Source organism: Pinus tabuliformis, chromosome 7 (assembly GCF_031772625.1).
Source record: "Pinus tabuliformis cultivar Carrire ecotype Pingquan chromosome 7, CPIR1, whole genome shotgun sequence".
Taxonomy (NCBI): Eukaryota; Viridiplantae; Streptophyta; class Pinopsida; order Pinales; family Pinaceae; genus Pinus; species Pinus tabuliformis.
The window spans coordinates 1,343,687,862-1,343,714,495 of NC_142293.1; positions in this window are offsets into that span (position 1 = coordinate 1,343,687,862).

The window sequence follows — 26,634 nt, forward strand, 5'->3', positions numbered from 1 at the left end:
ATCTCCACATACCAATAAATTTATATTTCAATCACTATCCTATTAAAATCCAAATTTATTCAATAATAAGTATGTAAATTAATTTTTATGGTAGATAAAAAAATTAACCTTTTAATTGAATTCTAGATAAACTTTCATCTTTTTGTAATGAAAATAAATTTTTATGCTAATGACTATCTTCCAATACAATCATAAAAATAAAAAATAAAAATATTTGAATATATATATATATATATATATATATATATATATATATATATATATATAACATAACTTTAATTTCTTTTTAAATATAAAACTTAAGCTTCATCGTAATTTCTTAATAAAAAACTCTTTAATGAGAAACTTGTAACTAGAATATTTTAAATATAAAAATGGTAAGGCTTCCTCGTACATGCTTGGATGAGATGGATGTTTATGTGGATCTATTCCACTAGATTGGTTTTCTTGTCAAACAGATCCATAAGTTGTTTCATAGCTCTCTCAACTTAATTAATTTCATAACCCAAAATCTCTATACCGTATTAAAATTAACGTATTATAATGCATACCGAACTGTACTAACGAATTTCTGAATTTTTCTGGCCAATACGGCCGAACTTGGTAACTATGCTCAAAACCCCAAATTTACCGCATGTGTTGCAATCAAGCCAAACTGAAGCCTTTGTTTGTTTCATATGAGCCTCATGCCATTGTCTATAGATCAATTCCGAAAAGAATCTTCGCCCAAATGCTATTTTCACTATATAAGACCCTAGTTTGTAGAGTATTAGAGGCATATTATCCAATCCCCCACCCAATAAATAAAATAAGAAGTTGATTTTTTTATAGGGAAAGCAATGAATTATGTCATTTAGGCTCTTCCTTATATCATCCATCCCGCCGCTACACACCTTGTCTAATCCATCAAGTAAGGAGTAAGACGATCAATAAATAAAATAATCCATCAAGTAAGGAGTAAGACGATCAATAAATAAAATAAGAAGTCGGTTTTTTATATAGGGAGAGCAATGAATTCATTCATTTAGGCTCTTCATTACATCATCCATCCCACTGCTACGCATCTCCTCTAATCCATCAAGTAAGAAGTAAGATGATCAGTCATAACCTACGGTTGGTTCGCTCAGTCGATCATAAAAGATTCTCAGATGCAGGTTTTTCTATAAAAACTTCATTGATTATGGTTGTTCATTGCTTTCGATAATCGAAACACCCATTTTTACCCATAGAAACCAATCTGTTATGACAACATAGCAACCAACCTGTTATGACAATTTAGTGAAATATTTATTTATATTTCTCTCACTTCCAAAAGAGCTTTATTTGAGCCATTTCGGCACATCCGAAGCCTAAATAGTTTACTATTGTTAGGCCTAGTGGATTATAATAAATTATTTTCATAACATTTCACACACTAAATTTATTTTACTTAACAATTTTCACATTAAATTTTATTTTATGGAGTTTGAAATTTAATACCGAGTTTCTTCAAATTAGATATTAAAATTGATTTTCAAATAAATTAAAATGCCTATATTTTTTAATATTAAAAGTTAGTTTTAATTTTCTCCATGGTGTAGATTAGTTGATTGGCTTAAACTTCGATTAGCTTAGTGTGCCACATGTGAGGCAATGTGGGTACACTTGGAGGTGATTGTGGTAGTGGATAGAATTGATCCACGTCACGTAAGTACAAGCTCGCTATAGTTGGAAATTCTTCCATATAAAAAAAATAACAATAATAATAATAATCTTAATTTTTTTAATTTTATTGAATTAATTATTTATCAAAATTAGATGTTATTAAAAGCACATGATTTTATTGGAAGTATTTTAGGTGATAGCAATAAGAAAAGCTAGTTTTCTTGTAACCATTTTATAAATTGTATATCCACTCAAACACTCTCATAAAAAAAAAAAAGCCTTGACCCCACCTACAATGCCTAAAAGGCAAATCTCAAGCAAGCCACCCAATGTCACCTTGGTGGCCTTCTCTTACATTTTAGACTAAAATAAGGATATCCTTGTCCAGAGGGAAATGCTTAAAGATCGAGCTAAGCTAGGTCATTGAGTAATGAAGGGGAGTTCCTTAATGAAGACTAGTGATTTGACACTACTCACTCTCAAACTAAAAGGTCAGGGATAAGTGTGCAAATAGTCAAACAAACCATGAATTATTAACAATTTTTGAATCATTTTAATTAGACAACTATGCTTATTCATGCAACGAAGTTATACTTGAAAAATGAAAGATAATCTTGCTCAATTAACCATATAACAAGAGATTCTAGTGAAGCATATATATAATGGCACAATAAAAATAGAAAATGAATCATAAATTGTCCATACAAGTAAGGCATTAGATCATTCATTCATCTTATTCATGAGCATTGGAGATTGAGAGTTTGTTATCATCATCAAGAGACCATTCAACAATTAAGAGATCATACACCAATAATATTAATTATGTTTGGGACGATAAAGAGTTATGTGTTCACGATGATAACTAAAGGAAATACTAAAACTTGTCATCGTTACTAATGAAAATGGAGACAAAAAAGTTGAATGTGGACTACTTACACATTTGTAACATTTAAATGTCATCTATTTTTATCATCAATTTAGGACCATTTATAGTTGTGTAGTTTGTAACCGTAGTATTGTGACCCAAATGATGTAGTTGTAACATTCCAAAGTGTGTAATTAGAACTAATGAACCATGATAAATACCATTAGCGTGTGAGTACAATAACCGATAATATGTATTTAGAATAAAATTCCATTAATACTAGAGATAAATGTAAGTTTTAAAGAACCCTAAACAATAAGAAATTCCATATGTCAAGATCAAATATTTAAGAATTATGTGCAAAGTGCACCAATAGTGGCACTATTGGGCTTCATGAATTATCTCGTTATGTGTGTTGGGATGTCACATGTCAAATTAGAAAGTGATCATACATCTACAAAAAGGCAGGAAGGTAAACCATCAAGACAATCTTAAAAATATTGAAGTTTTAGCCTTACGAACCAAGTCATTTCATGTTCCCATGCATTGATTTGTGTAAGGGTGTGGTTAAAATGTCAAATATGTTCAAAAATGAAAGAATAAATATATCTAGAACAAAATTTGACCTTGATACAAATTTGTAAACCCCTTTCACAATTATTTATAAAGAGCTTAAATATAAAGTTGTTTCATGCATTCATGTACTCATGTAAAGCTTAAGAGTGTTTACTGTGCCATAGATATGTTACCTAGATATGTCAAATCCAACATGAATAAGTAAAGATATGATATTGTGTCCTTACAAGTAAAATGGTAATCATTTTTAATTTGTGTTAATCATTTTTAATTTTGTCACTTATTATCTAGTCATATATTTTATTCATAGACTAATTTAGTCATTTAAGTTAGTCGCTTTTAGTTGAGTCACTTAATATCTAGTAATATATTTTATTCCTAGACTAAATTAGTCATTTAAGTTAGGCATTTTTAGTTTGGTCACTGAAAATTTCTCAAATTTAGTAGTAATTCACTTGAAATAATTGTGGTGACTAACTTTTTTAGTCATGTAGTCACTAATATCTCAATTTTTACTAGTGAATTAAAATAAAATAAAAATTAAATCTTAAGTCATTATAAGGAAATATTAACAATTACCCACAAAATTTGATATCAACTGTTTTATTCCTTATTGTCATTTTTTATATGCTCAATAGGTTCCATTTTGTTTTCTTTACTGCAAGAAAATACTTGAAAATTAATATTTAATGCTAAATTATTTATTTATATGTACATAATATACAAATTCTATGGTTACATATATTTTAAGCATGTTATTTTTGAGATGGCTCCTCCTATGATGCAATTATGTCCATTTCTTTAATCATCTCCTTTAACACTTTCTTGGACATTCCTCCTAACATGTTTTGGATATCAGCTTGTTGATCCTATTAGAAAATTATATATTACACAACATTGGAACACATATAATATTGTAGAAACATAAAAATATAAAACGTATAAAACAAGAGAGACACAGATATACGTGGGTCACCCAATTTGGGCTACGTCCACAGAGAAATAGCTAGTCCTTCCTTTATATTATCCAGCAAAATGAGGAGATACACCCTACGACAAATCCGCTGTAATTTCCTCTTCTCTCAATCTCCCCTCTCTTTCTTGCTCAAAATACACCTATGCATAGCCACAATAGAATTCCCGTATATATAGCAAGGGGTTGCCTTCTAGGGAAAATGACCCTAAATTAAACATAATTACTACCATCATATCATCTGCTTAATGAGTGACACAGATTGACTATGAAATTACAATATTTTGCAAGGAAATTTGACATCTATTTTTAGCTTTGGGGGCACTGCCTCCAAACCCTCACCAGGGGTCTCATCGCTCCCCCCATGGCAGTGATAAAATGGGTGGCATTTCCACCCCATTATGAACTAGGGTCCAATGTGTAAATACCTCTTAATAAAGAAGATAATCAGGCTCCACACCCAATAGATCATTTGGGATTTTCGTAATCTTTGTGAAAAATAATAAGCTATTTTTATATTGATATATGAAAAAAATATATATAAAAAAATTATATTAATAAATGAATTATTTGAAGTAATATATACATATAATTCTAGAAGAAAATTATAATTAAGAATATGAATAACTCTTTTTTGTTCTTTTGTGTTTTTCTTATTGTAAGTCTGATAGGTCTCATTGGCAATTTCTCTGGAAATGCTTCTTGTAGTTTAAATATAACTTGGTTCTTAAAATCATTTTATTTATTTCTATGTTGTAAGTGGAAAGTAGATCTATATGTTCATTCCGCTATATCCCTCATAGTTTTCTAACTGTTTGTACCCATTTAATTAACCTCCAGCACCATTGCAGATGAGTTAACGACCAATTCATCGTCATTTAGATGTTCTATACTTTTTTTTAGAACAACATTCTTTTTCTTTTTTTATTTTTCCATGTATAACATTAAATATATGTGAATTAATAGATATGTGAATTAATATACATAAGTATATTATTAATGAAAATTTAAGAAAAAAAACTCATATTGAATAGTATTTTTTCATTCACCGGATTCATCCTTCTGCAATTCTTCTATAACGCTTTTATGCTCTTCTGCACTTAGATAAGAAAGAATCCTATCAAGTTTCCCTGTTTTGTGGCTCTACAAGACACACACTAACCAATACATATTAGCTAAATTTAATTACATATAGTTCAAACATTTTAATTTTCTATAGAATTTGCAAAGAGCCTTCCTTTTCCGCTTTTATGGATGTGCTATCATTGTGCTAATATTTATTTTTTCTACTTGACAAATTCTCAGACATTTTTTTTAAATATATGACTTGTATCATTAAATACATAAGCCATTAAATATATTCTATAATTAAGTCACATAACTTTACGCCAAAAGGAGGTATGGTAGCTGATGCGGTTAGCTGCATAAACACCTCAGTTCGTTTAATTTAGTAAATGGACTGGGGTGTTTAATTGTTTAACATCGACAATAATTTTATTTTAGGAAATTTGAATTATGACGGTACGATATGTAATGATAAAAGAATCGCAACCACAGTAAAAAAAACATAAAAAAATAAACACAATTTCTTTGGACTTAACGGTGCTATTTGGAAGAGGCGCATCACTGCATTATGTTACACAGGGCACACTAATATACGTAAATTGTCATTTAAGAAAACAAAACGGATAGGGCCAGTTTGGATCTGATCCAATAAGTCCCCCCCCTACTTTAAATGTCAACCACCGTAGATATAGTAACACAAACCTTTTAAAACTATAATGCCTAAAATGAAAAACCCTATTTATGAAGTGTTAGAGGGAGTTAAACCCTAACTTTGTAGTCACATAAGCAAGAATAAGGAAGGGTTTAGGGTAAGTATTGATTTCTTTTGTTTTTTTCTTAATTTTAATTAAATATAAATAGCAATAAAGATTGTAAGACAATTTACTAACAAAATCAATATCAAAGTTTTTATTATGCGAGGTTTTTATTTTTTTTGAATTTTAATTAAGTCTAACATAATCTGTATAAAAATTTATTAATAAAATCAATAGTAAAATTTAAATTATTTACTATGCAGGGTTTTGAGTGAATAACCATACTAGTCAAATTATGATCTTTTGAATAGTTCGGTTGTTCCAAAGTATTATGCTACTCCACAGTGCCCCCTGTATGTCACTCTTGTAAATATTTCCCTTGAATTTTTGGGAGAAATAATGAAATAATCAATAGCTTCTTAGTATTTATGAAAAAAATAAAATTGCTGTGGTTTTTTTTGTTTTTTCATTTCTTTCCATTTTTTCGCAACATCACTGCATTTCATATTAGAAACCACTAGTGCGTTTAATAGTAACATGCACTAATAATATGACATATCGATGTGATATTTTTTTTAATGCACGAATATGTTAGGATTCCCTTTTTATTTTCGAAATCTGAAAAACCATTGCGATTATTATTTAAATGCCTCAATGCTATTATAATTTAAAATCATCGGTATGGTTGATGAGCCTCATAAATGGACAATTATATGGGCTCATTTTACCTCCTAGCCTAGTCAAATCAACCATTCTCTTAGCATATTGTATGATTTTCTGATTATATTTATGCTTATAGAGTAAGTTGAGTTAGTTATTGTGCCATGTGGTCTAACATGTATTTAATGCAGACTATTGATGGATTTCAAGGTCAAAGTCAAGGATCCAGTAGACAAATGGCAGCAATAACTCAAAGTGAATATAGGAGAGGACTTATAGGAGGGAATCCCCCTCATTTATTACTCCTCACTTTGAATTCCCCTTCATTCAGCTCGGAGCACATGCAGTTGAATCATGCACTAGAAGGTAGTCAAGAAAGTGGAGGATGACTGATGATTATCTCAAGTTTTGGGAGCCAAGCCTCCCAAATTTTAAGGAAGCTATTGGTAGCTTCATTTGTATAAGTAGAGAGGCCTAAGGCCTCACTAGGGTAAAATTTTTTGCTTATGTAAACTCTGCTGAAATTTCGAGCTTATTATTTTTGTGACAGTTTCATGTAATCTTGCTATTGTTTTGAAAATAAAGATGGAATCCTTTTTGAGATAGCACTGAGTTACCTTAGAGGGTTGAAGCTCTTGGGTTAGGGCCCAATCCAAGTAGCCAAGCTCCTCTTTACTTGTATTTGTATGCCTTGTTTCATTTTGTAGATTAGTTTGCTATTAGATGTATCTGTCTTATGGTTAAGAATAGGTTTCTTTGGATGATTTAGTATTTTACTTCCATTTGTGCTTTCTGTAGCAGGTTAAGCAGTGATAAAGAGAAGATTCAAAGGGCTAGCAATAGTGCCTTAGCCTCTCTTCCTCCTTCTGGGACCATGATTTGAGGCAAAGACTCTCTTGCTGCCCCCTGAACACAAATTTTCCTCATTCATAGGACTTCTAGTGTTTGCAGCTTTTTCGTAGGTTAATAGTCCAGATTTGCTTTGCTTTAGATCTTCTTCATCATGTTCACTTCCTGATTTGCAATAGTATTCTTTCATGCTTTCCTTTCCTACAACATTTCTTAGCATTTCCTTTCATAGATCATAGTTTAGACCATTTTTATGCAAAACTATGTTTTTCCTAAATTCATTCATTTCACTTATTGCTTGATTCCCTTGGTTGACTATCAATTTCTATGCAGCAGGTCTCTTCCAGCAGTAGGCTAGATTATCAGAAATCACACCCTCCATCTAATCCATGCCCTATAGGTCTCCCAAATCTCACCTTAATTCTGCCCTAGTTTCCTCCATTTTTCCATAGAAATTCTTCCTCTCTCCTTGAGCAAACCCAATCATCCTTCTCTCTCCTGGTGATTCATGGTAAACCTTAAGCACCCTAAAACCTCATTCCAACCTCCATACACTTTTTTCACCCACTCTCACACCCTCAAAATAGTGAAAACTGCTCTCAGCCTCCTCGTGTAGGCCTCCTGTAGTTTCCTTGTTTTCCTCCTGTAGATTCCCTGTGTCCTCCTATAGATTTTCCTATAGGCTTTCTTTTGAAGGACGAGTGTGGGAAAAGCCTCCAAAAGGCCACTTGAGACCTCCTATAACCCATCCACACCACCCTACATCCTCTCAAGTCCCAAAACCACCCATCAACGCCACCTATTTGGTGCCACACTCACACACAATAAATTACATGCATGTCAAATTCACATAAAAATACATAAAAATCCAAAAATATGTTTTTTGCTTATTTACTTCTAGCAATAGAATAGTTAGATGTTGTTTACTTCCTTGAGTAGGTAATGTCATTCCTTTCATGGTTTTCATAGTGCTTTCTGCAAAAGTAGAATTAGTTGGTTAATTAGGGTTTACTAGGTTTGCTTCACATTTCAGTCTTTCTCCTCTTTGTAGTTAGAATAGAATCTGTAGAGTAATATTTCTTTTATTTCATCACATATAGAGCTTCTTCTAGAATCCATAGAAGTTGGCCTGAGCTCCTAGTGATCTTGCGTCAGTTGACCAAGTGACAACTTGCAGTGAGAACTAGTACTTGTGCATATAGCACTCACGCTTCCAAGTTTGTTGAGAACTACCGAGTTCATAAGAGTAAAGTAGGTAGCTGAGGAGTTGCAAAATTATTACTGCAATATTGGTGCTCACCTATGGTTAATTTTACAAGTGCATTGATATGCTTTAGAAGTTATCTAAATTTTTATTTTCACTAAAATGACAAATTCATCTCAAATTATCTTTTAGGATTCATCCACATGAGTTACATTAGTTCACAATATACATTTCCTACTTAAGGTTACCTTATTCTTGAAAAATAGTTTAAAAACTATATTGAAATTCATATTTAGGTTATATGGTTCTTGAAATTAATTTTAGGTATGTCCAAAAAAAATATTGTTGATATTTCTCAAATGCAAGGAGAAAATCTCATAATATGAAATGGTTGATTCTTCAAATTCTAGATCGTTCCATATTGCTCAAATTCATTCATAGAGTTCTCTCTTTCCATCTCTAGTAGGTTCAAATTTTATTTATATTTCAATTATCTAATTGATTTTTTTTCTTAATCCATGTTAATTTGAATAAAAATGTATCCAAATTTGCAGGATCCTAATTCAAAATTGAGATGCAGAAAATATTCCACTAGTTCAAGAAAGTTAGAAGCTCTTATCAAGAGAGTCATACCACAAAAACTTGGTAGATAAAAATAGAAAACCACTTTACCCTACCAATTGTAACATGCCATCTTCTAGTCGCAATCCTGGTTCAGTGATGGTAATAATTATTTTGGTATAATGTAATTTCAACAAACGAATTGCATTGCGCTTACTGATATCATTGATGTAATAATATTGATCAATATTTTTTGAAATTAGGATTCTAGTGATGATGAACAACCCACCTACCATATTTTGGTGCACCCCACTACTATGTAAAATGAAGATAAGGGTGTATTAAGAGAAAGACTCTGAAAGGAATCATAGAAAGAACGGTTGAATGAAAAACGTATTAAATTCCCACTACGTCCAAATTCACCAATTATGAATGACTACGAAAATAGTAGTTCTTCATCACAAGTTGGCAATGGAGGTAATCAAATAGAGGTTGGTATCGATGATTACTTATGAGATATGACTTCCATGGAGGCAATTTTGTTAGATGAATTCCAGAATGATGAGCTAGGGGATGATGCTCATATCACCGATACCTTTTCAGAAATCTTAAAATTTGCTTCCACCACTGCTCTCTTTGGATTTGGCATCCAATCAAAGTCTACCTAGCTGGGGACAAGGATGTTACTATACAACTTGAAAGAAATGTTTAGCATGTCGAATGCATGTTTGTCAGAAATATTGAGGTAATTTACCATGACCAAGTTGCTTATATTTTGAGACATCTTGTCAGAAAATCAACATAAAAAATGGTTGATTTTATGAACATTAAGTATTGACGTTTTACATTTTATTTCCGACCAACTGTAAACTATTAAAAGATAAGGTTCTTCCGAGTGATAATGTATTTCTTGGTAACTGTGAAGAGGCAAAGAAGTTGTTGAAAATATTGGGTATTGAGTACATATAATATTATCCATGTCTGAATGATTGTATTTTATATAGAGGAGAATATGCAGCCAAAGAGATATGTCTAAAGTTTGGGCATGACCGGTACCATAAATAAAAAAAAGCGGTAAATCACATGGTACTCCTCATAATATATTGAGGAACATGCCTATAATTCCAAGGATTCAAATTCTCTTTAATTGCAAAGAATTAGCTATGTTGCAAGGATGGCATGCCTCACACAGAAGTGAGTGAGGAGGTATGCGAATCCCAATAGATTCAATACACATGAAGCATATAGATGATACATGACCTAAAAAATTCAAGGATGAAGTACAAATTCTATGACTTAGCATATCCATGGATGGCATCGACCCATATTCCCTCCAAAATGCAAACTATTCAGTTTGGCCTATACTAGTGATCAATAACAATAACCCCCCGTGATTCTCCGTCAAGAATTAGGACCTTATGTTGGCTCTCATATTCCCTGGTAGAAGATAAGTGAATAATATATATGTCTACTTACAACCATTGGTAGATGAATTGAAGGAATTATGGGAAGCGATACATGTATATGATGTATCAAGATCCATAGCAACAAAGGGGAGTTTTGAATTTTATGGCATATGCGCCTACACCTCACATGATTATCCAGGCTTATGAGTTTCCTCTGGTAAATTACATGTTTATGGATTTTTTGATATATGTAACAATACCGTTTTTCCTATTATTTTTATTTGTTTTAATTGTTCTAATATTCATGATCACTAACATTCCTTGTATACAATAATTTCACAGATCTTGCATCAAAAGTGTATCATGGATGTAAATGTTATGGAGATTCTCTGAGGGCTAGGTGGTCCAACCACCTATGAAAGCCAGTGTATGATTTCTCCAGGGTATTCTTCCCAGAAGAACAACCTTACAGAAAAGAAACATCTGCTTTTAATGGTAAACCGGAGAGAACCCAAGGACTTCCATTAATGACACCAGCGAAATGGCTTAGAGCATATGAGAGAGAGAAGGAGCAGATGAAAAAAATGTTCAATTCAAATGGGGAGCCTATATTCGATGATCCATAATTCTTCAACACCTATGCTGAGAAATTTTCCATTGCAATGAAAATGAAATCTGTCTTTTATGAGCTCCCATATTTGGAGCATCTTAAGATTGCTCACTTACTAGATTGTATGCATATATTCAAAAAACATTATTCTTATTTATGGATGCACATATCATCAAAATAAAATGGCACATTGGTTGTTAGGGGAGATATTATGTCTGTCAAAACTAAAAATAAACATTAGCCATGACAAGAAAGTAGAGGAGACGCTAGTCCCTCTTAGTCTTTCAAAGAAGATGATGTCTGTTGGATTTGAAAGAGAGATGATATTTATTTGGAAAAATAAGTTACAATGGGTTTGAGGGTGCCCTCTTTATATGGGTCTTCACTACAGTGTTTCTTCACTATGGAAGACCATTTGAACCTTCTAAGAGTACTTATATCAAAAACATCATTTATTATTTTTTATTATTTTTGTGCCATGTGATAAAATATAATTAATTTCTAGATGTTTTTAGTTTGTAGTGTCATTATCATATGTTCGTGTATAGGTGTGTGAACCATGACTTCCCCCAAGACCTACGATGTGCCATATTTAAATTATCTACATTTGTACTTTGGATCACATCAAAGGAGATTCATATGGCTAGCATTCCATAGAGATGTCAAGAGATAGCTGAGATTGTTTGTATGTTTGAGAAGAAATTGGAATTGGGTTTCATGGAATTGTATGTTCATCTTTTGATTCATCTAGTAGGTGAGGTTGAATTAGTTGGGGTGGTTTCTTGTCATTGGATGTTCTTCTTAGATATGTACATGAAGAAATTGAAATGTTTGGTTTTACAAAGGGATAAATCTAAGGGGTCTATAGAAAAGGGGTACATATCGTATGTGTATTTATATCATGGCTATGAGTACATGAAGAAAATCAACAACACTCTAGGTGCAGCGATTTGGGATGATGAAATGGATGAAGACAAAAAAAAGGGGATATTCTTGAAACAAATGGAAAAAGACATGTGATTTAAGAGTAAGTGACTTATCATTTGACAAATTTCTACAAAGTAACTATTCACACTGAACTTCATAATTTATATTTTGATCTCATTCGTACTATATATATATATATATATATATATATATATATATCAGTTTGATTTCATCAACAAATTCAGAAATTGAAGCCATAAAAAATTCATTCTTTAAAATTGGGAAACAACAAAACTGTGGGTCGCATTGTATGGATAGAAGAAGAGGTAATGTGAAAGGGACAGGAAATAATTCAGACGACTGAATGATAGAAGCATGCCTTATCTTGAGCATTTAAAATAAAATATGCCAATGATATTCCCATTAGTTTGGCTGCTAACAAAGTTAGAGTGAAAAATGTTGCATCTACTCATCACCAACGTGTAGAAGAGGATGTGCTACACATAGGGATTGGGTGCAACAACTCAGTAATAATATCTTTCTATACACTTTTAAACTCATAATGCACCTTTGAATTGAAACATATCTATTTTATATTTTAACTATGTTTAGGTTATTAGACACATGACACTATGAATTTTTAACTCTTTTACAGGTACATTTGTTCCCATCTATGTGGGCACACCATCATCATTTTCACATGGAGGAGGGCGATGATGGACACATGACACAAGCCTATGAAGTGGAAGTCAATTTCAAACAATTTTGGTGTTATTTGCACCATGATCAAGACCTAATTTTGAGGATGTTAGTATCGTCAGAAAGATACAAGATATCATTGAAGTGGACTTCTCTTCGTTTCAAAGTATTATTTTTAGGTCCAACTGGTGGGAGACCTTTGATCAAAATAATGTAAAGGAATATCAGGATAGTGAGTTGATATCTATCAACTCTGGAGTGATGTGGCATGAAGTTAGAGAGTCATTGCATGGAACTAGTAAAATTGCGTTAATGTTATGTACTGATTTACAATACATGCTGAAAATTTATAGTGTGTATCGTGAATGGTGAGAGCTAAATGTCTCAAATGCACCACAAAGAAATTTAAAAAATGCATTTTTTAATTTAATTTTCAATTCTACTATGCTAAAAAATTAATTTAGGGAGAAACATAGATATTTCCTAGACATTTTCTCACCAGGGAGGCATCGTGCTAATTAAAAATAAAAATAAAAAATTAAGTTTCTCGTTTAGGTTTAAATATCGGATAACGCATTGGGTAAAAGAAAACGCAGAGGGAAGTTAATTTTACTAGATGCATCATCATAAAAATTATAATTTTTAAAGTGTGGTGTGTTGGAATTTAACATCTCGGTCTATTTCAATTTACCTAAAATACCAAACCACTAATGGTGTGTTAACGTTACACACCGATTTGTGGTGCACCTTATAAATTTTTATGGTGCGAAGAAAACATTTCATACGTACTACAAAGAAAAAATGATGCATTTTAAAACTTAATGTTTAATTCTACTTTGCTAAAATAATACCTTAGGGAGAAACATACACATTACCTAGACATTTTCTCCTCGGGGAGATAGGGTTGCCAATTAAACAAAAAAACAAATTTCACCACCTTTTTCACAAAATTCAAAAGGGATGCAGTGAGAAATGAACAAAAGGATGACAAGCAAGGGAAGCACCGATGGAAGAGAACTTCATGGAGGCAAAGGTTGCACCAATGCTTGAGAGCTCTATGACACTGCAAAAGGTAAAAATGGATTTTACGGTTAGTATTTTTTTTATTATTTAGCAATATTCTAGTGTGCTCGAGTAACCAAACTAGGTAAGATTATTAACACACTGCATCATGGGTTTTTAAAATAAAAACCCTACTGCGGTGCACGATGTTATTTACACACCGAGGCATTTCAAAATAAGAATAACACTTGTGCTTCGTGGGAGTATAACACTGAAATAGTGAAAATAAATTTTACAACTACTTTTTTTAATTAAACCATTTTCCGGTGCTATGGAGTAGTATATGCACATGTGCTCCAGTTACACCTAGCGCACAAGGGCATTCCTAAAATGTCAAATTACCGAGGTTTCATGGTTGTATAATACAAGAATGGTGAAAATGAATTTTATCACTAGCATTCATTTAGATTGACACTAGTCTGATGCTATCAAGTAGTATACACATTAGTTCTCCAGAGTTACTAAGTGCACTGTTATATTTTTATTTAAAAAAACTAATGCTTGAACGATGCACCATTGTCTATGAAGTTTTGTTACATATAATTCTTTTTATCACACTACTGCTTATTAGTTGAGTAGCACACAACTGGTTTTTAAATTAAAAGCCTTTCCCCAATACACCATGTTTTTACACACCAAGTCCTTCGTAAAATGGGGAAGCATTGGCGCTTTATTTTAGTATAGCTCTGAAATGGTGAAAATGAATTTTACAACTGACATTTTTTTAAATTTCAGCCTTGTTCGGTGCTACCAAATAGTATATCGAATATTATTTAAATGTGTGTATTTACCTAATTTAGATGTTTGATTTCTATTTTTTGATTTTGAAAATATAACTTAAAATAAAATTATGTCTTTTAATATAATTTTAATACATAAATATTTAGCACATTTGAAAACATAGAAATTATACCCAATTACAATTTAGACAATTTCCTCACAACTTTAAAACTAAATTCATTGAAAAAAACAACCATTAAATAGTTAAATTACATGATTCAACATCGTTTTCAAATTTGGAGGACACCATCACTGGCTTGACAATAAGGTTCTAGTGCATGTTGAATACGATCATAGATAAATTCAACAACCTTTTGAAATTTTGAGGACACCGTTGCCAATCTCACAATAATATTCTAGGATTCCAAACTCATTAACTATTTTCATGTTAGACCATAAAATATGAAGTGAATTGAAAAATTAAAAAACAATGTAATCAAAATTTTTGAGGTTTTGAGTTTCCTATATAAGTATTATTCAATCAATATTTAGTGCAATGTTGTCAAGAATATACCACACAAAAGTTTGGTAATAATAAGCGATAGGGCTACATGGTAAGGAATTATTTTAACAATGGATACATATTTAATCCAAAAGGTATAAATTACGGAATTATTAACCCTGCCATGGCGCGCTATTGTCCATTAGTGGGAATATAGTTCTATTAACTGCACCAATTCTTATTTTATATGAAGCACACCACTATTTGTAAATTAAAAATCATTCCACATCCACCATGTTGTTTACGCACCGAGGCTTTTGTAAATAGGGATAATATGTGCTTCATGAAAATATAGTGTATTCACTAGTGTGCATTATAAACATAGTGCAATGTTGTTTTTATTTGTGTTATACTCCTATAGCAATAGGTGTCATATTTCATGATTCGCTGGTTGAGCTCTGTAACATGTTCATCCCTTTTGCAAAGGTTTTCCATATTATGAAAAAATAGAAAAATGTAAAAAATGTAAAGAGGGTATACCCTAAAAGAAAAATCAAAGGGTAAAAATAATAAAATGGTCAAAAGAAAAAAAAAATCAGAAGAAATGAACCCCAAATAAAGAAAGACCAGAAAAGTGTGCAAGTCCAAACGCCACTACTATTTCATTTTCTACAAATAAGCATTGTGTGCAACTTGTTAGATTCATGCCACAATTGATGAATCGCCAAACAGCTTAATCTTGACTAGTTCATGTTTGAATTTCATGGTTTAGAGATAGAGAATAAAATCTGTCCAAACTGTTTAAACTTGGCAGATAAGTAAATAGGTAGAGAAGTAAAGGAGCTCAACAGTTTAATCTGAGCCCTTGGAAGAAATAAGTGCAGACTTAGGTAGGCTTACCATGAAAAGAAAAGAAAATTTGATGAGGGTTTGCCAGTCCAAGTGCACCCAAAGAAAGAAAGAAAAAAAGCTAGGACTAATGTAGGTCGGGTAGGTAGATTGGTGTTGCAGAATGAGACTTATGATAGATTTTGTCTCTCAAAGTGTTAACCTACCCTTCTATCACAGGTGCTAAGAGAGATATTTTCATGCAGCTCAGGTGAGGCAGATTTCATAACTAACCCCCCTTCATACTTTTCCCTAAATCACTTACTAATTTCCGCCTCAAAATATTAAGATTTGCTTAATATCACTCATTTACCACTCTTCTCTTTTCATAAACCCCCTTTTCAGCTTTAGCCTAAGTTTTTAACACTACAACTTAGCTTGCATTCATTATATTTTGTCATATTAACTCTAACTTTTTATTATATAAATCCCCAAATATTACCCTTCACTTACTTTTCCTGCCCCCGGTCAAATACGACCATATCACTCATTTAAAGGGATTAAAGGTTTATTTGAAACCTTTTAATAACCTTTCCTTCCCGCACTCAAAAGGATTAATTAACCTCTGGTTAATTAAATAACTAACCAACCCCCCAACCAATGTAATTACGCCCAAAAACCATTTTTATTATGATCATCCCCGCACATTAAACCCCTGCCTTGTTCATAATCCGTCCGCCATCAGATAAACCCCCGATCATCCAACGGTCCCTTTCCATTTCGTTGCCCCCTCAACTACCGAGCTTTAACTCCTGGGGAACCAGTGGTATTGAGCCATACCTTTGCCACACAGCATGCTCCCGAGGTGCTCGCTCCCTCCTCGCCCGATACCACCCAGCCCCAAAAGCGATGCGGGAAGAAACTACTTACCACCGCCCCTTCGCTGATGTCACCACCATGTCACCTGCCATGTCACTGCCATGTCATCTGTACCGTACCTCCTGTTGACGTCACCCATCCATTAGATCATGTTTTCCCATGAAAATTCATTTTGTCAATTAAAAGGGAAAAAGGGTTATTTTTTATGTTTTTTGCTGCAAAGGGCGCTCCGGGAATACAATCAACCAGTTCACAGATCAGTTTTGACCGCCTCTAGACCATAAAGGCTCCATCAATGAGCTCATGGCCTTAGCCAAGCTGCCAGTTACAGTTTCCTTCCTTCAAACACAGTTGAAATCAAACCGAGGGACTTCCAAGCTCATAGAAGAGAAGAACAGAGATATACAGGGATATTTTGCTACCCCAACCAGTGGAAACCTATAGAGACATCAATTGCAGAGGAAAGGCAATGTAAGGACATGTTAGCAGTTCTACTTTACCATATAGCGGTGACCAGGGTGAGTTCAGCATTAAAGAAGATGAAAACAAAGTTAAAGAGTATCATATCAAGCATTAAAGAGTATCAGTGCAAAATTAAAGGCAAGCCAAGTCAGAATTAAAGAATATCAGAGCCGACAAGGAGAAGCAGATCAGAAGTTAAGAGCACATTTAAGGTAAGTAGTCAGTGCACAGGACAGCTGCAAGCCAAACCCTAAAGGCTTGCCTCTAGTGCAACATCAATTATCTTTCTCGAGCGCTTCTATGTTACTTGTAAACTAATTTAGGTTAAGATCTAGATATTAACTCACAGATTTTATGAGATATCTATTGTACATATTTTGTTGTATAAATACCCCCTTCATTAGAGTTGTAAAGAGGTTGGGTATGTGTGCATTTCCTAGACTTTGCTGTAACTCAGATACTTTGGAATAAAAAGCTCTTAGAATCAACTATTGTTCGACCTACTGGATGAAAAATTGAAGTAAAGGACTTGTCATAGAATTCTTGAATCAACCTCCGGATCAATAAGTCCCTTATAACTTGTGTTTTACAGTTTTCATGTTTATTATATCACCTATGTTTCATATTCTGAATGGTAAAGAAAAAGGTTAATTCAAAATTTTCTTAACTACACTCTGTTTTCAATCTTTATTATTCTCTGTGTTTTCTTCAGAATTAGCATAAACAGTGAATTCTTAATTGATCTTGCTTCCTGATTCTTCATGTTGAGTATTTGCTAAGGAATTCTTAACTGCTCCTCATCAGTAATCATCCATTTTTCCTCTTTCAATATGTTGAACGATTCTTAATTGCCCTTCACCCATTTGAGCCCATTCCATCTGTTTTCACCCTTTATTTGTTCCCTGTTTGACCACCTTGCTCTGTGATACCATCCTCTATTAGAAACCAAATCCTAAAAGCCTGTTTCGTTGACTCCATCATGCCCAATGGACTGAACTATTTTGTTTCACCTCATTTTTCTATTGAATCTCACCACCCAAACTCAAAACAAAACCCTTGAACTTCATAACTAGCCTAACACCCTTAAAAAACAAAGCTAAATCATAAAGAGAGAGCCCTCTATGGATACAGATTGGCTAGATTCTGTATCCAAAATATTGGTCGGTGGTTACCTCGGGCGTACTCCCTTTCTTACAACTTTTGGGAACAACATGAGTGATAACATCATTGGCGACTCCACTGGGGATTGAACAACTGTTTGTTATTGTTGTTTATTTCATAAGCTACAGATGGAGCCTGAAGTTAGCCAGGCAGCCTTTGAAACTTCTTTTGCTTTGCAATTGTAGAAGTAAATAAATGTTGCTTCAGTCTATCTCTGGTCTAGTTGATGTTTTGAACAGTTGGTTTCAAATCCTTGATCAGTTCCTCTTTTCAAATAAATCTTTAGGAAAGTTCAAAACTCCCACATCTAAAACTTCCTAGAAGAGACTGTTGAAGTTGTATTGTCAAAACTATTTCAAGAAAAAACCAAAAACAGACCTAGAAATTGGCTTCAGAAAAGACTCGTTACAAGATCCTAATCCCCCGCCTGTATTTGAAAATCCTAATCTGATTCCTAGAATCCTTAGAAGACAAGAGAGCCAAGAAAATTCTAGTAGTTCACACCTTGACAAACATTTGTAGAACCCTATTCAATCTGAGTTTATCTCTGAAAAAACACTAAACCTTTCTGTGATTACTACATCTTGTCCAAGTTCACCATTAGCACCTCAAACCACCCTTTCCACTCCTCCATCTTCAACATATATTCCCATTGTTGTCCCTACTCTTCTAGTTGTCATAGTTATTTCTGCAACCATGGCAAACGGATATACTCCCCTAAACTTACCTACCAATCCAGGGGCTATGCCTCAAGATTATCAAAGTAAAATCCCTTCTTTTGAAGGTACTGGCACTTACACAGCTCAACAACATACCAATAAAATGACCAACTATTTTGAAAGTTATGAGATTGATGATGATGATGTTAGAATGAAAGTTTTTGTTCAAAGTTTAACTGGTGATGTTAGAACCTGGTTTAGAGCCCTCCCTGCAAACAGTATCAATGACCCACAAGATCTTTATCAGACCTTCTTGAACAGATGGGAAAAGAAGGATCCTCTCTACATTTTATCAGAATATGAGAACTTAAGAAGAGGCACACAAGAAACTGTCCAAGGTTATTGTACCAAATTCAACAATATCTACAATGCTATCCCCCAAAATCTCAGACCTCCTCCAGATTTGGCCTTGATCAAATTCCCTGATGCATTTGATTCTGATATTGCATACCAACTTAGGGAAAGAGCTCCTCAAAACTTAGAAGAAATGCAAAGTAGCCGTCAGTGTTGAGGCCAATCTGATATCCAAACGATCTAGGGCCAAAGCTGAAAGGAGAACACCTTTCAAAGAAGAACCTACTGCCTTTCAACAGAAATTAGATGCAATTATTAAAGGAATGGACAGAATTGGAGATAGAGTAGAAAAAACTGAGAGAAAATCCCCATGGGATGGTCAACCAAGTAACACTGGGAGAAATCTAAATTTTAGGAAAAATCAAAATCCTAACACTGGAAAGACAGGGCCTTACCAAAACATTAGGCCCCCATTTCAAAAAAATTATGCTAAAGCCTCAACTTCTGATGAACCAACAGAAGACACTCAAATTAATTTGATGGGACTCAACAATGAACAAAAAGTTTTCTTGACCCAAGAGGATCAGGAAGCCTACATTATGAAACAATTCCAAACTGAGTCAGGTGAATCATTTGACATTGGGGAGGGATATGATACAGCCATTTATGAAGTCCACAAACAATATAATCTAAGAAGCAGAAGGATAGATGTCCCTGAAATCAATAAACAGAAAGATATCAAGTAGCCTAAAAAAGGTAAGGTCAGTAACTCCCCTGTACATATTCTTTCTAAAATAGATCCTAACCCTGATAATACAATCCTTGATGACATATCAGACAATCAGTCACTTAACAGAAAACCTTCCACTTCCACCCCTGCTAAAGAAAAAGCAGAAGAGCCTCCAGAACTTGATTTGGAAACAATTTCAGCCCATAATCCCATGCCTGAAGAGGAGAGAAACGCAAAAAATTCAGCTGTCCAAATTATAAGAACTCAGACCGAGAAACCTTTCAGTCTTGAGACAGAAGTAGGCAAACTAAAGATAGTTGTTCCCTTATCAGAATTAGCTAAAGACGATGTCTATAGAAGTCAAATCAGCAAATCACTCAAAATTTTTGTGAATGAAGATTCAGTAAACGCTTTTGACTACTAGCCAGAATTGATACATGGCCCAGGAGCAAATGGAAAGAGAGTAGAGCAAGAAATTCCTCCCTTCTATGTGGGTTTAAACATACATGATAAAATAATTCATAATGCCATGTTTGATTTTGGTGCTTCCCTTAACTTAATGCCTAAATCTGTAATGGAGAAACTTGACCTTGACATCACCAGACCATATAAAGACCTTTTCTCTTTTGATTCAAGTCAGGTCAAATGTTTGGGTTTAATCAGACTTATGTGTGTCACTAGTCCAATATCCTGTCAAGACCATCTTAATGGACATAGTAGTAGTTGATATTCCTCCAAAGTATGGTATGCTATTGTCTATATCTTAAGGTACAAAGCTTCAGGGATCTTTGCAGTTAGACATGTCTTACGCTACTATTTCAGTGCTTGGTCAACTCAAAAGACTTTATAAAAAGACTTTAATGAAATATGTAGTAAGTAGTCAAAAGAAACCTCAAAATTTCCCTATCTACTCAATACATTCAGATATGGACTCTTTTATCCTATACAATGCTGAAATTGATCCCCCACATGAAATAAAAGTCCTAACAACTGAAATAGAAAAAATGGAAAATGAAAGGTCGAGTGTCCGAATCCATGAAATTTATGAAAATCATGAAAAATTAGATAAATGAAAAGAAATTCAAAACCAGATCTCCCTCTTAGATAAATCCCTGAAACTCCAGATATAAATCATCAACAGGAAATCCTTTGGTACTTAGAAATTGATGGTTCAGTGAACAAATTAGGAGAAGGAGAAGGAATCTGGGTGCACAATATTGAAAACAATCATGCTAAAGGCCATGCCTACAGGTTAAAATTTAGGTGCCCCAATAATATGGCTGAATATGAAGCTCTGCTGCAAGGTCTTAAAATTCTAAAGAAATTAGGAGCAACTAGAGTGTCAGTCTTAGGAGATTATGATTTAATCATCCAACAGATAAAAGGGAACTTCTTGACAAATGATCCCAGATTGAGAAAGTACAGAGGAATAGCCATAGAGATCCTCAACACATTTTTGGAAACTCAGCTTGCCAAAATCTCAAGAAAACATAACTTGCAAGCTGATAGCCTAGCAATGTTTGCCAGCACCTATAAATTACCATTTAAACCAAATCATCAATTCACAGCAGAAACTAGACACAGGCCATCTATCCCTGATAATGTTAAGAACTAGCAAGTGTTTGATAGTGATAAATATATCAACAATTTTTTGAACCTAAAAGAAGAATTTTCTAGCACTAACATCGATGGAGATACAGTCTATGAGTTTGATCCAGCAAATCAGTTAGAAACAGACATTTCAATAGAAAACGCAACTCATATTCTTCACCCAACAAAATTTACCAAAGAGGAAATACAAGAGCTCAAAAAAATAGATGTTGATGGGATTATTAAAGGAGCATTTGAAATTATAAATTTGAAAGACAATCATTTGCCCAAAGGATTAACTCCATTGGAGGATCTCTTTGATTTCAATGACATTCCAAAGAAACCTCAGATGGAACCTCCAAAAGCATACATTGAAGACTACAACATAGGAACTGAACAAAATCTGAAAATGATAAAATTGTCCAAATCTTTGGCCCCTGACCAAAATCTTAACTATGTTGAATTGATCAAAGAATTCCATGATGTTTTTTCCTGGAGCTATGAAGACCTCAAATCTTATAACACCTCTCATATTTAGCATACAATAACCCTCAAGGAAAATAAAAAACCATTAAAACAAAAGCTCAAAAGAATCAACCCTATACTGCTTCCTTTAATTGAAAAAGAAATCAGACGAATGCATGATGCAAGGATAATTGCCCCAATTAGATTCTCAAAATGGGTATCTAATTTAGTGCCTACCAGGAAGAAAACAGGAGAGAGCAGATTATGCGTTGACTTAAGAAATGTAAACAAGGTTTCTTTGAAGGACAACTACCCCTTACCTAAGATGGATCATGTTTTACAAAGGGTAGTAGGCGCTTCTATGATTTCATTTTTGGATGGGTTTTCAGGTTTTAATCAGATTCTGGTTCATCATGATGACCAAGAAAAGACTGCGTTTACAACACCATGGGGTACATTCAAGTATGTCAAATTGCCATTCGGACTTAAGAATGCAGGGGCAACCTTTCGATGAGCAATGGACATAGCTTTTGCAAAATAAATTCACGATTTTCTGGTTGTATATCTAGATGAACTCACTGTGTTTTCCAAATCAGATTATCAACATTTAGACCATTTGAGACAAATGTTTCTAACATGCAGAAAATATGGTATTTCATTAAATCCTAAAAAATATTTGTTTTGTCTAGAAGAAGGTAAATTCTTAGGCCACATCATCTCCAAAGAAGGCATCGGAATCGATCCTGCCAGAACAGAAGCTATTTTACAAATACCCCACCCCAGAAATGTCAAAGAACTTCAAGCTTTCCTAGGGAAGATTAACTTTTTGAGAAGATTCATGCCTAATTTGGCTGAATTAATCAAATTGCTAAACAACATGTTAAAAAATGATTCAAAGGTTAAATGGACAGTAGAAGCCAAACAAGCATTTGAAGAAATTAAATTGGCTCTAACTAGAACACCAATCCTTGCCAGTCGAAAATTCGACAGAGAATTCATAATTTTCTTGTTTGCATCAGAACACATTATAGCAGTTGTCTTACTTCAAAAATATGATTAGGGATGTGGAAAACCCATAACCGATTTTAGTAAAGCACTTAGAGATGCACCCATGAATTATAAAATCATGGAAAAACAGGCCGATGCACTTGTGAAAGCTATTCAAGACTTCAGAGTCTATATATTGTATTCACATGTAGTAGCTTATGTGCCAAATGCTATTGTAAAAGACATCTTGACTCAGGATGGAATTGAAGGCAAACGAGGTAAGTGGATAGCTAAGATATTGGAGTATGGCATTGAAATAAAACCTACAAAGCTGATAAAAGGACAGGGATTGGCTAAACTCATGACTGAAACAAACTTTCAAGTGCTAGATATTAATGCACTGGATAATGAACAGGAGATGGCAACTCCACAAATCAACTAGGCCTTCTTACAATCACTTTGGTATGCTGATATAATTCATGTATTATTAAACCTAAAAGCTCCTCCAAGGTTATCCAGAACAAAGAAAATATTTTTAAAGATGAAAGCTTCAAAATTCTATGTTTTAAATGGTGCTCTCTTTTGGAAAAATCATGAATGTATTTTATTGAAATGTTTGATGAAAGAAGAAGCTGACAAAGTTCTCAAAGAATTTCATGCAGGAGACTGTGGTGGACACCTTTACTGGAAAGCAACTGCAGACAAAATCCTAAGGGCTGGATTTTACTGGCCAACCTTGGTTGCTGATATAAAAAAGTTTGTCACTACTTGCCACAAATGCCAAATTTTTTGAAGACAAGAGGAAACTGTTACCCTTACCATTAAGACCAATTTTCACTGAAAAACCATTTCAACAATGGGGTTTTGAATTCATAGGAGAAATCCATCCTCCCTCTTCTGGCTAACATAAATGGATCCTTACTACCACAGACTATTTCACCAAATGGATAGAAGCTATTCCTTCTAGACAAGCCAATGATACCGTGATCATAGGATTCTTAGAGACCAATATCTTGTCTAGGTTTGGCTGTCCTGAAAAGATCATAATTGACAATGTTGCTGCCTTCAAGTCCAACAAACTGATAAATTTCTGCAACAAATACCATATCACTTTAGGCCATTCCACAGCCTATTACCCTCAAGGTAATGATCTAGATGAGTCCTCCAATAAAATCCTAGCCATTATTATTAAGAAATTGCTGGAAGAGAATAAGAAAAACTGGCACAAGAAACTTACAAATGCACTATGGACAGAAAGACTTACTATAAAGAGATCTATTGGGACTAGCCCTTATGAGCTAGTTTATGGCATGGAGGCTGTGTTTCCTTCATATTTAGGAGTTCCTGTAATGAAATTACTGTAAGAGGCTCAGGTGCAACCTAATGCTATTCAAAGGAGAATAAATCATACCATCCATTTGCAGCAGACGAGAGAAGAAGTGCACCAAAGATCCCAAGTGTTACAAGAAAAACTCAAGAAAATATTTGATAAAAGGACCAAAGCTGAAGACTTATACATTGGAGATAAAGTTCTAAGGTGGGATTCCAGGAGAGAAGACAAAGGAAAACATGGGAAGTTTGACTTCCTATGGAGAGGGCCATTCATCATCCATGCATTACAAGGGAATAATACTTACTTTCTGAAGAGCCTGGATAGTACAGAAACAGAGGAAGGACCAGTGAATGGTTTAATGCTAAAACATTACTTTGATCCAATTTTTTGATGTATTTTGACTAGAACATGTACATAAGGAAATTCAGATTCAACAACTTGAAAGAAGTGATCAGCTTATTTATTGCAGCAATGAGAATGAGGAGGAAAGTGCAGTAAATGTTGAAATCAATGAAGGAACTTTACCATTTTGTTTTGCCTCATTTCAGTTTATCAGAGCCCCAAAATGCCATTGAATGTCAAATTGTAGAAGAAGACTTGGGAGCAAGAACAAATAGTCCAACTAAAAGTTATCCAGAACAAATGTACAATTGTTTGAATCAGCTCAACAATAGTGTATATCTTTTACATGATCCTTTTGTACAGTTTCTAGATCCAGCAAAGGGAATATTTCAGAGCAAAGAAAAAATTATTCATAAGGCCATCTGACCTACTTTTCTTGACTTTCCACCAGGGAAAGCCATCCCCAAGTGGAGCCACTGTTATACTCCTATAGCAATAGGTGTCATATTTCATGATTGGCCAGTTGAGCTCTGTAATATGTTCATCCCTTTTGCAAAGGTTTTCCATATTATGAAAAAATCCAAAAATGTAAAAAATGTAAAGAGGGTATACCCTAAAGGAAAAATCAAAGGGTAAAAAGAATAAAATGGTCAAAAGAAAAAAATGAGAAGAAATGAACCTCAAGTAAAGAAAGACCAGGAAAGTGTGCAAGTCCAAACGCCACTACTATTTCATTTTCTGCAAATAAGCATTGTGTGCAGCTTGTTAGATTCATGCCACAATTGATGAATGGCCAAACAGCTTAATCTTGGCTAGTTCATGTTTGAATTTCATGTTTTATAGATAGAGAATAAAATCTGTCCAAATTGTTTAAACTTGGCAGATAAGTAGATAGGTAGAGAAGCAAAGGAGCTCAACAGTTTAATCTGAGCCCTTGGAAGAAATAAGTACAAACTTAGGTAGGCTTACCATGAAAAGAAAAGAAAAGTTGATGAGGGTTTGCCAGTCCAAGTGCACCCAAAGAAAGAAAGAAAAAATGCTAGAACTAAAGTAGGTTGGGTAGGTAGATTGGTGTTGCAGAATGAGACTTGTGATAGATTTTGTCTCTCAAAGTGTTAACTTACCCCTCTATCACAGGTGCTAAGATAGATATTTTCATGCAGCTCAGGCGAGGAAATTTCATAACTAACTCCCCTTCATACTTTTCCCTAAATCACTTACCAATTTCCCCCCACAAAATATTAAGATCTGCTTAATATCATTCATTTACCACTCTTCTCATTTCATAAACCCCTTTTTCAGCTTTAGCCTAAGTTATTAACACTATAACTTACAACGCATTCATTCTATTTTGTTATGTTAACTCTAACTTTTTATTATATAAATCCCCAAATATTACCCTTCCCATAATATGTGTATATAACAAAAACCCCGATATTTTAATATTTCCCGCCCCCGGTCAAATACGGCCATATCACTCATTTAAAGAGATTAAAGGTTTATCTGAAACCTTTTAATAACCCTTCACCTACCATGCTCAAAAGGATTAATTAACCTCTAGTTAATTAAATAACTAACCAACCCCCCAACCAATGTAATTACACCCAAAAACCATTTTTATTATGATCGGCCCCACACATTAAACCCACGGCTTGTTCATAACTCGTCTGTCGTCATATCAACCCCCGATCATCTGACGGTCCCTATACATTTCATTGCCCCCTCAATTTCTGAGCTTTAAGTCCCAAGGAACTGGCGGTATTGCG